Genomic DNA, 12,719 nt, shown 5'->3' with positions numbered 1-12,719 from the left:
AACCAAGGAAGGAGGAGGAGGGAGGAGACTAACCATGACTGGAGAAGAAGAACCAATATGCCATGCCTGAGAATGTGCAGGACAGAGAGCATAATCGCCATGTAGTAGCTGGGGAAAAGCTTCCTTTGGAGGGCTGTCCAATGGAGTACAGGGCAGCAAAGAAGGAATATAGCGTTTAGTGAGTAATAACTAGGGAATATTAGAGGAGGGTAGATTGGCAACTTGGAGGTGAGGAAGTAGCCCAGCCATGATCAGTAATCTACCACAGTAATCAGCAAAAACAAAATAACAGGAATTAATAAGTATTTGTATATAATATGTCACAATATTAATTAAAGAAGTATCCAATAACAAGATACAGTCAAACTGAATGGGTACAAAACAAGTCCTGGTTATTCCTGCATACAAGAAAAACACCTCAACAACAGAGATAGACATTATCTCAGAAAAAAAAAAATTGGAGAACATGGTACAAGAAAATGGACCCAAGAAGTAAGCTTTGTTGCTTTTCTAATATGTAATAAAATAGACTCCAAACAAAATTTAATCAAAAGAGATAAACAGGCATATTTCATACTCATCAAATTAAAAATCCACCAAACTTATGTAGCAATTCATAATATATATGCCCCAAATGCAAGAGTAAACACATTTGTAAAAGAATCATTGGTAATTAATATAGCACAATATTAATGGAAGAATTATCACACATTAATAATGGGAATGTCACACACTAATAATGGGAGACTTCAATACTGCATTGTCACCAAAGGATAGAGAGTTCAAGCAATTGCAAAGAGAAATAACAGAGCTAACAGATATTGTGGATCAAATGGCCTAATAAATATCTACAGAACATTTAACCCAAACACAAGAGAATATTCCTTCTCAGCATCTACTTGAACATTTTCCAAATTAACCTTATATTCATCATAGAGAATATCTCAACAGATATAAGAAAATTGAAATAACCTTTTGAATTTTATCTGACCACCACAGATGAATCTAGAATTAAAGATCAAAAACAAGAAAAAGCCTACAAACTCATGAAAACTAAACAACATTATACTGAATAAAATCTTGGTCAAGACAGAAATGACAAAAGAAATTGAAGACTTCGTAGAACCCAGAAAAAGTGAATGCAAACATACCCTGTCTTAGTGTACGGTTTTACTGCTGTGAACAGACACCATGACCAAGGCAAGTCTTATTTAAAAAAAAACAACATTTAATTGGGGCTGGCTTACAGGTTCAGAGGTTCAGTCCATTATCATCAAGGTGGGAGCATGGCAGTATCCAGGCAGCCATGGCACTGGAGGAGCTGAGAGTTCTATGTCTTCATCCAAAGGCTGCTAGTGAAAGACTGACTTCCAGGCAACTAGGGTGAAGATCTTATACCCACACCCACAGTGACCCATTCCAACCAGGTCACACCTATTTCAACAAGGACACACCTTCAGATGGTGCCACTCCCTGGTTCAAGGATATACAAACCATCGCATACCCCAACTTATGTACACAATGAAAATTATGCTAAAAGAAAAAGTCATAGCATTAAATGCCTTCTTAGAGAAATTGGAGAGATCTCATACTAGCAAAGTAATACCACAACCAAAAGGTATAGAAAAACAAAATAAGAATCAAACACAACAAAGAAATAACCAAGAGGGCTATACTCAATAAAATGAAACAACAATAACAAAAATAATACAAAGAATCAATGAAACAAAGAGTTGGTTCTCTAAACACAAATCAACAAGATACAAACCCGTATTCAAACTAATGAAAAAGCAGAAAGAAAATGCCCAAGTTAAGTAAATCAGAAATAGGAAGGAAGATATAACAACAGACAGCATTGAAATCTAGGTCCATTTTTTTCTTTCATCCTGGCCCAGCTCAAAATGATGCCTGAATATTCCAAGGTCAGAAGTAGATCCAGATCTGCACTCTTTAGTTCATACTAGAAAAATCTGTTCTCTAGAAAATTAGAAAAGCAAAATGCAATGGACCATTTTCTGGATAGATACCATTTACCAAAAGTAAACCAAGAACATTTCAAATAGATGTGTAATGCTAAAAGAAATAGAAGCAGCAATTAAAAGTAGACCCCACTCTATAAAAAGTCCCAAGGTCAGAGAGCTTTGGCACAAGATTCTACAAGAGGCTTAAGGATGAGCTGATGTCAATACACCTTAGTTTATTTTATACGAAAGAAACAGTGGATATATTGATGTATTCATTTTATGACACCCAAGCCAATCTGTTACTCAAACCACAAAAAGATTCAAAGAGAATTAGAGACCAATTTCACTCATGAACATCAATGTGTAATTAATCAATAAAATACTTGTGTATTTAATCCAAAATATATGAAGAAGTTCATCCAACTACATTGTGATGAAAGAGACTACATTACAGAGATGATTAGGTGCTTCAGGATATGAATCTGCCAATGTATTCCACTGTATAAATAAACTTATGATCATTTCATTAGATGCTGATAAACAAAATTACAAAATCTAATATCCCTTTAAAGTATTGAAGAGTTAAAAAATGCAGGGAACATACATAAACATAATAAAGGAAATTTACAGCAAGCCTATAGCCAACATCAAATGAAATAGAGAGAAATCCAAAGAAATTCCACTAAAGTCAGAAACAAGACAAAGCTCTGTACTTTCTCACATCTCTTAATATATACTTGAAGTTCTAGCTAGAGCAATAAAACAACTAATGGAGATCAAAGGATACAAATAAGAAAGAAAAAAATGCAAGTATCAATATTTGCCAATAATATGATAGTATACATCACCCCAAAAATTCTACCATAAAATTCTTACAGCTGAAAAAATCTTCATCAAGGTGGTTGGATAAAAGATCAACCAAAAATATCAGTAGCCCTCCTCTATATAAGTGACAGAGAAAGAAATCAGGAAAATATCATTCTTTGATTCCCAGAAATAAAGATCTTTATTCTACTCAAACCAAGAAAGTGAAAAACCTGAATGGTGAATCTTTCAAGTCTTTGAAGAAGGAAATTGAAGAAGAAATTGGATTAAAAGATTTCCCATGCTCATGTATCAGTAGGATAAACATAGTAAATATGTCCATCCTACCAAAAGAAATCTGCAGATTCAATGCAACATTCCAATATAATTCTTACAGACCTTGAAAGACCTTGACTAAATTTCATATGGAATAAAAAAAATACAGGATATCTGCAACAATCCTACACAATAAAGGAACTTCTGGAGACATCAACATCCCTGATTTTAAACTTTAGTATAGATTTTTACTAATAAAAACACTATGATATTTGTATAAAAACAGACATGTTTAGAAATAGAAATTGAATCAGAGACCCAGATATAAATCCATATACCTATGGACACCTGATTTTTGAAGAAGGAGCCAAAAAAATAAAATAGAAAAAAAGGAGTCAGCTTCAACAAATGGTGGTGGTATAACTGGGTATTGGTACTTAGAATAATCCAAATGGATCCTGGGAAAGGGGAATAGAATATATTTTCCTTATGTTTATGGGCTGGTGGGGTTGGAAACAAGAACTATCAGAAATGGAGAAAAGACTGAAATTTGTGTGTATTTTGAGCATGAGATAGAAACCTAATGCAATGAAAACTCCATGGAATCTATAGTAGTAGCCCTAACAATGTTTCCTAATAAAGGGGAATATGGAACCTGAACTGGCCATATTCAGTAACTAGGCAATGAGTCATTAAGACACCAACCCAACCACACAGCCTTTAACCTACAAGGTGTCCTGCCTGCAGAGTGTTCTGGTATTGGAGCTTAGCATAAACATTTCAGATACATAGAAACTTCATCCAGCACTGATAGGAAAAGATGCAGACTCCTAAAACCAAAAATTCAATAGAGCTTGGGGAATGCTGTGGCAGAGAAGAAGGACCCAGAGAGGTCAGGAACACCCCAAAAACAATGCCCACAGAATCAAGAAATTAAGATTTGTTGGGGCTTAAAGAAATCAGGGAGATGGTAGGGGTCTGTTCAGGACATTTGCAAATATGTTATGGCTGAATACCTTGGGGTTTTTTATTATTATTATTTTGTTTTATTTTGTTTAGTTTAGTTTTGTTTTGTTTTTGAAGAATTCCTAACTGGGGACAAGCGTTTGTCTCTCATGCTTTTTTCTGCTCTTGGAACCCTTTTGTCACTAGTTATCCTGACTTGATGTGTTTATATGTGCCTTGTCTTATTGTAAATTAGTATTCCCTGTTTGGATAATATCCATGGGAAGTTAATCTTTTCTGAGAGAAGTCAGAGGATGGATGTATGTAGAATCAAACGGAGATGGGGAAAGATACTGGAAGAAGGAGACCAAGAGTGAAATTGCTGTGGAGATGTAATATATGAGAGAATAAAACTAAAATTTAAAAATATGCTTATAACTGGTCAAAGTTGTAAGTATAAATGAGTTTTTAGTGATCAACCCCAAATAAGACATTTATATCTATGCTCTTGAGAGTTAGAAAAGAGAATAGTAGAAGCCCAAAGAATGGTTGTAACAGCTAAAGGACGGGAGATTAGTGCTGTAAAATGCCATATTGTGGAGACAGTATAAAAGCATAAGGAGTTACTAGTAGCTGAGGCACTTATTACAATTATTGGCTGCTGGTGGAAGGGTCATAATTTTTCTTGAGGTTATGGCTGCTAGAAAGTTGTCCTGCTGCGGTGGATGGAATGGCCTCAAGCATATGTACATGTAGGTGGCACTAAATAGATTCACACACAAAAAAGGATTTAATGATTAAGTGGAAGGTTGGTGTGATCTGAATGGAATGCGGAGGGATTTGGTTTGGAGAGGATCAAGATACATTGAGTATATACATATGAAAGTGTAAAAGAATAAATTTTAAAATTCTTAACTAAAAATAAAGTAGGAAAACATAAGGAAATGTTATAAGTATAATTACATATGAATGACATACATAATTCACAAAGGAAATGACAGTAAATTCAAAATTATTCCATACCTTCAAGTATATGTAATACATATTTTAAAATATTACCTTGTAAGACAATTATAGACATTACATTATAGAGCAAAAACTTAATTCTTAATATCAATAGCTTCTTTAAATAGTCTCGTTGGTTGCACATCGGACATAATTATAAGACCCCATTACTGAAGAGGAAATGTGTGAAGCACATTTTATATTCCTGCCCACGCCCTCCTGCACTCTCTCTGGTCATTGAGTAAGAATTCACAAGAGATAGCTAACTGGGTCCGGATTGGGCTACACCCAGATGATAGATGCTCCGGATGAGATAAAGAAACCACATGAAACAATGTCAGCAGTAAGAACCACACCCAATTGAGTGCTACACAATACCGGTTGCCTTGCTGCAGACACCTGAACATGAAAACAGGTTGCATGACATTTTCTTGTTATTGCTCAAGGCCTATAATAACTCCTATAACAGCACCCCTTCCTGACTTTTCCAAGAATATTGTTTGGCAGGAAGAATTTACAATGCTCCCAAATGAACTCAGCCTGTCAGGGTCTGATCTTGATTATTGTCAGAGAGCAAGACACAGGATCCCAAACTGATTTAGCATCTCGGGAAAAAGACATTGTGCAAAGAGCACTCTCTGTAGATCTAAAGAATCCTGTTATGGTCATTTTATTTTTTTAGTGTGATCCTTTGCTGTTTGCAGTAACTGAAAGATGCAGCCAAAGTATTAGGAGCAAAAGTCAAAGGACTGAATCAAGATAAGAGACTATCCATCAACTGTCAGACTGAAGCCATGGAAAGGTTCTCTGAATGAAAAAAAATTGTAAAGTTCTATCTTGGCAAATAACACCTGTGTACACATTTTAATAAATAGGTGAGAAATTTCATAATTAATATTGTTGTTGTCATAATAGATTGAGCTAGCATTTTCTTAGTACTTTGCTTCAGGAATTTTCCTAGTTTCCATGTAAACAATAAACGTAATTGTTAATTCTTAGTTTATGACTATGATGTATGTTTTTCATATTTAATTGCTGGGAAATCTGGTCCCCAAATGGTTAAATAATTGGCCTGTGTCTCAACAATTTGTACATTTTGCAAGTATCAGAGCTGGGACATCAGCATCAGGTCTTGCTGCATTTCAGTGATTCCCACCACATAAAGGTACACATGCGCAAATGTTCCATTGTTCTAGAACTGTAGTAGAGTATGGTCTTCTAGAAGTGGTAATCTGATTCCAAGAACATTTCAGAGATGTCCAGGGTGCTCCTTGGATGATTAGGAGAGGGGAGATGGTGATCTGTCCAGTTCAGAAAGTGACCTGTGAATCTGAATTGGCCAAGTCACATTGATAACCATAATGTAAGAATGCATCAGTAGTAACTTTTGAAGAAAGAAATTGATTTGGCACCAATAAAATTCTAAAGGAAATGCACCAGGGTCTGTTAGGAAATTGGACATAAGTGTGCTTTGTGATGATCAGGGAAATTGAGGTAGATTGTTGGCTGTGGCTATGTAAAACTTGATTTCTGCTAACTATTGACCACAATCAGGAGCCTTCATGCTGTGCTATCTACTGAATCAGTAGCCTGGAAACATCCTGTAGTACTGAAGTATTACCTCTAGAGGACACTCAGACAACTCTATAGCCTGCAGCTGCTGTTCAAAGTAACACAGCATTGTCTAAACTTACAAAAATCTTCATAATGTGTCTCTAAGTCAGCGTTTCCACTCACAGTTACAAATTTAAAAAAAAAGACTGAGAACAAATACTCATTTCATCATTCATATGTTCATTTCTCCATCCATTCATCTATTCATCCATCCATCTACCCATCCATCCCTTGTGTCAGCATAAATAACCTTTGAATATACCTGATCAATCTGGCATTCTAAATTATACATATCTGAAATAGGAAGCAGAGTTGCCCTTGAGACACTTACAGTTCTCCTCCTCTTTGAATATTTTCACAGTTGGTCAGGCTTCAGACTTAACAATTTCTTGGCTTAGTCCTCCATGGGATAAAGCACCAAGTTTGTCTTCTATGAAAAGTAGAGGAAGTTTGTTCTCTTCATTTACACATTTATTTCTCTACTTTCATATTCTAGTCTTCTGAAACTCAGAACACTTGCTAGCATGATTTTTAAAACATAGTGTGAGGATCACAATCATTGAGTTTTTGAAGGTCATGAAAACAAAAAGTCTAAAATGTACCCCTGAAATGTGATGTATAGAAACTAGGGTTATAGGAATGAGAAGTAGGGAGAAGGTTGGAAGTGCAATCATACATTTTTAGGTTTTCTAGTCTTAGTAAAGATGACTGAATCTGAGGTAAATTAGAACAAACTTTGAGTATGGAGCTGAACCTGGGAGTATTGTGTTTTGAGAATATTCTGAAGCATCTCTCCTCTCCATACCTCATGAGTTTGCCTTTATTCAAATACACATTTGAGCACCACTCATATTAACATTTTTTGGTAAAGGCAATGAAAAAGGTATTATAGATATTACAAACAAAATTTGTTCTCCCAAGCTTGGACATTGGGGGAGAAAATAAGTAACTCAATAACAAAATCATTCCAGACAATGATAAGCATGAGGATGAGCACACAGTAAAATTTGTCAGAGAATGATTAGATATGTTTTACTTAGATAGGATAGACAAGAATGAATTTTCCAGAGTTACAATGGATCTGAAACCACAAGAAGTAATTGAGTCTTTATTAGCACTCTTTATTCTGAGGTAACAGCAGACAACAACAATCAACAACTTAGATAATTTTTAGGAAGATTTGAGACCCCATACATAATAAACTGTGAGAATTAGAAGTGGTAGGGGAAACAGGGAGATGAGGTGAGCCTTTGTGCAGGCATTAGTTAACTGACATGCCTACAGTTAATGTACAAAATGGCCATTAATCAGTATTTACCTTGGCAAAACAACCTAAAAATAGAAGTTTCTTTTAAGTTATTTATGTTTTTATTTATTCATTTGTGTGTGTGTGTGTGTGTGCACGTGTGCACACATGCGTGTTAGCACTGTATCCATGATCCGATACCTTCAACTTTACAGATGAAGGAGTGGTGAGGGTTGTGAAATTCTCTGTTACAGTATGAACTCAGTATGTAAAGAACTGCTGGGGTGGGTGTGTTTATACCCATCTGGAGTCCTGTATCCTGTTTCCCTTAGAGTCTTTCAACCCCACTATCTCTTGCAATATTTATGTCTCCTCTTCCATGAAGTTCCCTTAGCTTTACTGAGAGTTGTGGGAAGCCATTCTGGACTCCCTGGCCAGCTGTACGGAAATCTGTGCCAGGCAGTAAACAAGCCCATATTTGGTGGATGGCTCGCCCTTAATCCCTGATTGGCTGAGCAAGCCTGCCTGGTGAGGTGATGTGACCTGTGGGGATTGGCGGGGGCGTGGTTGTGGCTTGAGTGGATAAAAACGCTTGTACCCCAAGGCCCAGGGGGTTTGAAGAGAGAAGTTGCCTGAGTAAACTGCTTTAAGAAGAACCAGTGGTTGTGTTTTCCTTGCTGGTTAAGTTGGACACAACAAGCGGTGCCGAAACCCAGGAACCGACTCCCCCACTGAAGAGGTTCAGAACTTTCTGCAGTCAGGGTCTGTCGACAGGATGAGTATGGTAAGTAACTCACCATCCCAGGTTTGGGATTAGGCTCTCGGTAAGAGACGATAAGTTTCTCGGTAAGAGACAATTAGGCTCTAGGTAAAGAGACAATTAGGCTCTCGGTAAGAGACAATAAGGCTCTCCTGCTCTGGAGACTAGAAAGTGAAAGTAAGAGGGTAATAGGGACAGTCTATGGATTACTTTCTTTTTTGAGCCATTTGGGTAATTTTTCTTACTGCCTTTTGGTTTAAGGACTGGCCAAAAGGATGGCCGATTCAGGAATCAGAACAAATATTACAAGGCCTGGACTATGCAAACAGCCCAAACATAAGTGCCAGGATGCTCCCTTGGAAAAATAAGGAAGGGCATGATGGGATGTTTCAACCATATGCGCTTGAGCTGCCCATTAACTTATGGGGTAGGGATTTGTTGAAAATAGTGTCCTATTTAGGAGCAAGGATCACCCCTATGGCCATTTGGCCTCAAAAGATACAGTTGAGGGTTGATTCCTTGCATACTTTAAATGATTTTCAGAAATTGTTAGGCGATATCAGTTGGATTCAGCCCTTTTTGAAGATCCCAAATGTTAAATTAAAACCTCTGTTTCAAATTTTAGGAGGAGACTCAGAGTTAAGTTCCAAAAGGGAATTAACACCTGAGGCTAGAAAGGCCCTTGCCCTAGTGGAAGAAGAATTGATTAAAACTCAGCTTCAGTGTTGTAGAGAAGGGTTAAGAACCCATCATTTTGATAATATTACCTACTGAGATGCAACCCACAGGATTATTGTGGCAAGAAGACCCATTGTTTTGTATCCATTCGAAATGTATCTGCTGGGAGGACATTATATCATTACCCTACAACAGTGGCTTCTTTAGCCTTGTTGGGAATTCAGCATTGTTTACAATTTATTAGTATAAAACCCAGCTCTATTGAAATCCCTTATGATGGGTATCAGCAAAAGGTCCTAACAGCAAATATTGATGAGTGGGCTATTTTAGCCTGTATTAATGAGGGCCCATTTGATCATCATTATCCCAAGCATCCTTTAATGACCTTTTTTAAGGAACATCCAGTCATTTTTCCTCAAGTGGTGAGGAAAACACCCATTAAGGATGCAGTTAACGTGTTTACTGATGGATCAAAAACAGGATGTGGAGTATATATTGTAGAGGGGAAAGATCCTGTGGTCAGGCAGTATTATCCCTGTACTCCAAAGATGGTGGAATTACAAATAGTTATTGAGGTCATTAAGGATTGTAGTTTTCCTTTTAATCTAATTTCAGATTCACAATATGTAGTTAATTTAGTTTTATCCCTAGAAGTGGCTGGCCAAATAAAAGCTCGTAGTACCATCCAAGCCTTGGCCTTACAATTACAGAAGTTGCTGTGGGAAAGACGCCAACCATTATATATTGGACATGTCTGTGCCCATAGTGGTCTTCCAGGACCCTTAAGTAGGAGAAATGATATTATGGATAATTGTACTCGTATGGAGTTCATATTTTTATCATCCCCTATGGAGTTAGCCTCACAATTTCATTCTAAATTTCATGTTAATGCTAAAACTCTGCAGAGAAAATTTGGAATCTCTAGAGCACAACCTCAGGATGTAGTCACTACCTGTGGACGTTGCTTTGAGTTTCAACAACCACCTTTTTATGGAGTGAATCCTAGAGGATTGCTCCCTCTACAGCTGTGGCAGATGAATGTGACACATTTTTCAGAATTTGGCAAATTGAAATACGTTCATGTATCCATTGGTGTCCCATAATATAGTCTCGCCAGCAAGAACACACACAGGACACTCAGATCCTTCTGCAGTAAGGCTTTAATGCATCTAGAGAGACAGATGATCAGCTTCTGGGGAGGAGACCCAGAACACAGGAAACCCGGTTCTTAAATAGACCATGAAGAGCGGTTGGAGATGTCCGTCGCCCTGATTGGCTGCTCACCATCAGCCCAGATGATTCCACGAGACAGGCAGGGTACAAGGAATGGAAAAATACCCCAGCACATGCGCAGACTACTTGTTTACCAGTTAGAACATCGGATATCAGTGCCATCTTATAATGGCAGTTGCAAGGGTGGCTCCTCACACATTGACACATGTTCAGGAATAGGTTATGCATGTCCCATGACAGGGGGAAAGGCCTCCCATGTTATACAGCACTGTTTGGAGGCCTGGGCTGTATGAGGTAAACCCCAATAACTTAAAACAGATAATGGCCCTGCATATACTGCCAAACCCCTGGTGTCTTTTGTCAACAGATGGAAGTACAAGTTAAACATGGCCTGCCATATAGTCCTCAAGGCCAAGGAATCATTGAACGAGCACATAGAACCTTAAAGAATTATTAATAAAACAAAAGGGGGGAATAGGCTATGGCCATACCCCAAAGATAAGACTCTCCTTAGCTCTTTTTAACTTAATTTTTTTTGCAATTGGATAAGGAAGGTCGCTCTGCTGCTGATCGGCATGCTAATAACAGCTCCAGTAAACTGGGGTACGCTAAATGGAAGGATGTGCTTACAGGATCATGGAATGGTCCGGATCCTGTGTTGGCCTGGGAGAGTGGGTCTGTTTGCATGTTTCCACAGAATCACGCAGAGCCAATGTGGGTTCAGGAGTGACTAGTGCAATGCTGTCAAAATGAAGAAGCTGATCTTGCTGGTGATGAGCATGTGTCTTCCCCTGATGGATGTGGAACCCAGATGGGGGATACTGTTGGTGTTTCCCAGGCCGATGCCTCTTCATCATAATGCTTCCAATTAAGAAATTCCTGTTAAGAAATTGGACTGCAGCCCTTCCAGTCTGGCTAGCACCGGGGTAGCTAGGTTCCCGCCAGCTACCCACAACACCCAAACTTATGGGACACTATAAAAGCATTTCTAAGAGGGAAACTCATAGCTGTGAGTGCCTCCAAAGAGAAACTAGAGAGAGCACACACTAGCAGCTTGACAACACACCTAAAAGATGTAGAACAAAAGGAAGCAAATTCACCCAAGAGGAGTAGACAGCAGGAAATAATCAAACTCAGGGGCGAAATCAACCAAGTGGAAACAAGAAGAACTATTCAAAGAATCAAATAAATGAGGAGCTGGTTCTTTGAGAAAATCAACAAGATAGATAAACCCTTAGCCAGACTCACTAGAGGGCACAGGGACAGCATCCTAATTAACAAAATCATAAATGAAAAGGGAGACATAACAACATACCCTGAAGGAATCCAAAACACCATCAGATCCTTCTACGAAACGCTATACTCAACAAAACTGGAAAACCTGGACAAAGAAAGAAACCAGGCACCAAAGTTAAACTAGGATCAAGTTAACAATCTAAACATTCCCATATCCCCTAAAGAAATAGAAGCAGTCATTAATGGTCTCCCAACCAAAAAAAAGCCCAGGACCAGATGGGTTTACTTCAGAGTTCTATCAGATGTTCAAAGAAGATCTAATCCCAGTTCTGCACAAACTATTCCAAAATTTAGAAGTAGAAGTTACTCTACCCAACTCATTCTATGAAGCCACAATTACTGTGATATCTAAACCACAGAAAGATCCAACAAAGATAGAGAACTTCAGACCAATTTCCCTTATGAATATCGATGCAAAAATACTCAATAAAATTCTTGCTAACCGAATCCAAAAACACATCAAAAATATCATCCATCCTGACCAAGTAGGTTTTATTCCAGGGATGCAGGAATGGTTTAATATACAGAAATCCATCAACATAATCCACTATACAAACAAACTCAAAGACAAAACCACTTGATCATCTCCTTAGACGCAGAGAAAGCATTTGACAAAATCCAACACCCATTCATGATAAAAGTCTTGGAAAGATCAGGAATTCAAGGACCACACCTAAACATGATAAAAAAAATAAAATCTACTGCAAACCAGTAGCTAACATCAAAGTAAATGGTGAGAAGCTGGAAGCAATCCCACTAAAATCAGGGACTAGACAAGGCTGCCCACTTTCTCCTTAGCTATTCAACATTGTACTTGAAGTCCTAGCCAGTTCAATTCAACAACAAAAGGAGATCAAGAGGATAAAAATTGGAAAAGATGAAGTCAAAATATCACTTT

The 12,719-nt window shown here is 37.8% G+C and overlaps 1 pseudogene; it reads right to left on the bottom strand.

Moving 5' to 3' along the window:
* The window catches only part of Gm12819, a 47,703-nt pseudogene extending 42,564 nt beyond the window's left edge, over window positions 1-5,139 (bottom strand).
* Between the last annotated feature and the right edge of the window lie 7,580 nt (window positions 5,140-12,719).

The sequence above is a fragment of the Mus musculus genome, chromosome 4 (genome assembly GCF_000001635.26).
Source record: "Mus musculus strain C57BL/6J chromosome 4, GRCm38.p6 C57BL/6J".
Taxonomy (NCBI): Eukaryota; Metazoa; Chordata; class Mammalia; order Rodentia; family Muridae; genus Mus; species Mus musculus.
Note: the sequence above shows the minus strand (reverse complement) of the source record. Positions and strands in the feature narration are given on the sequence as shown.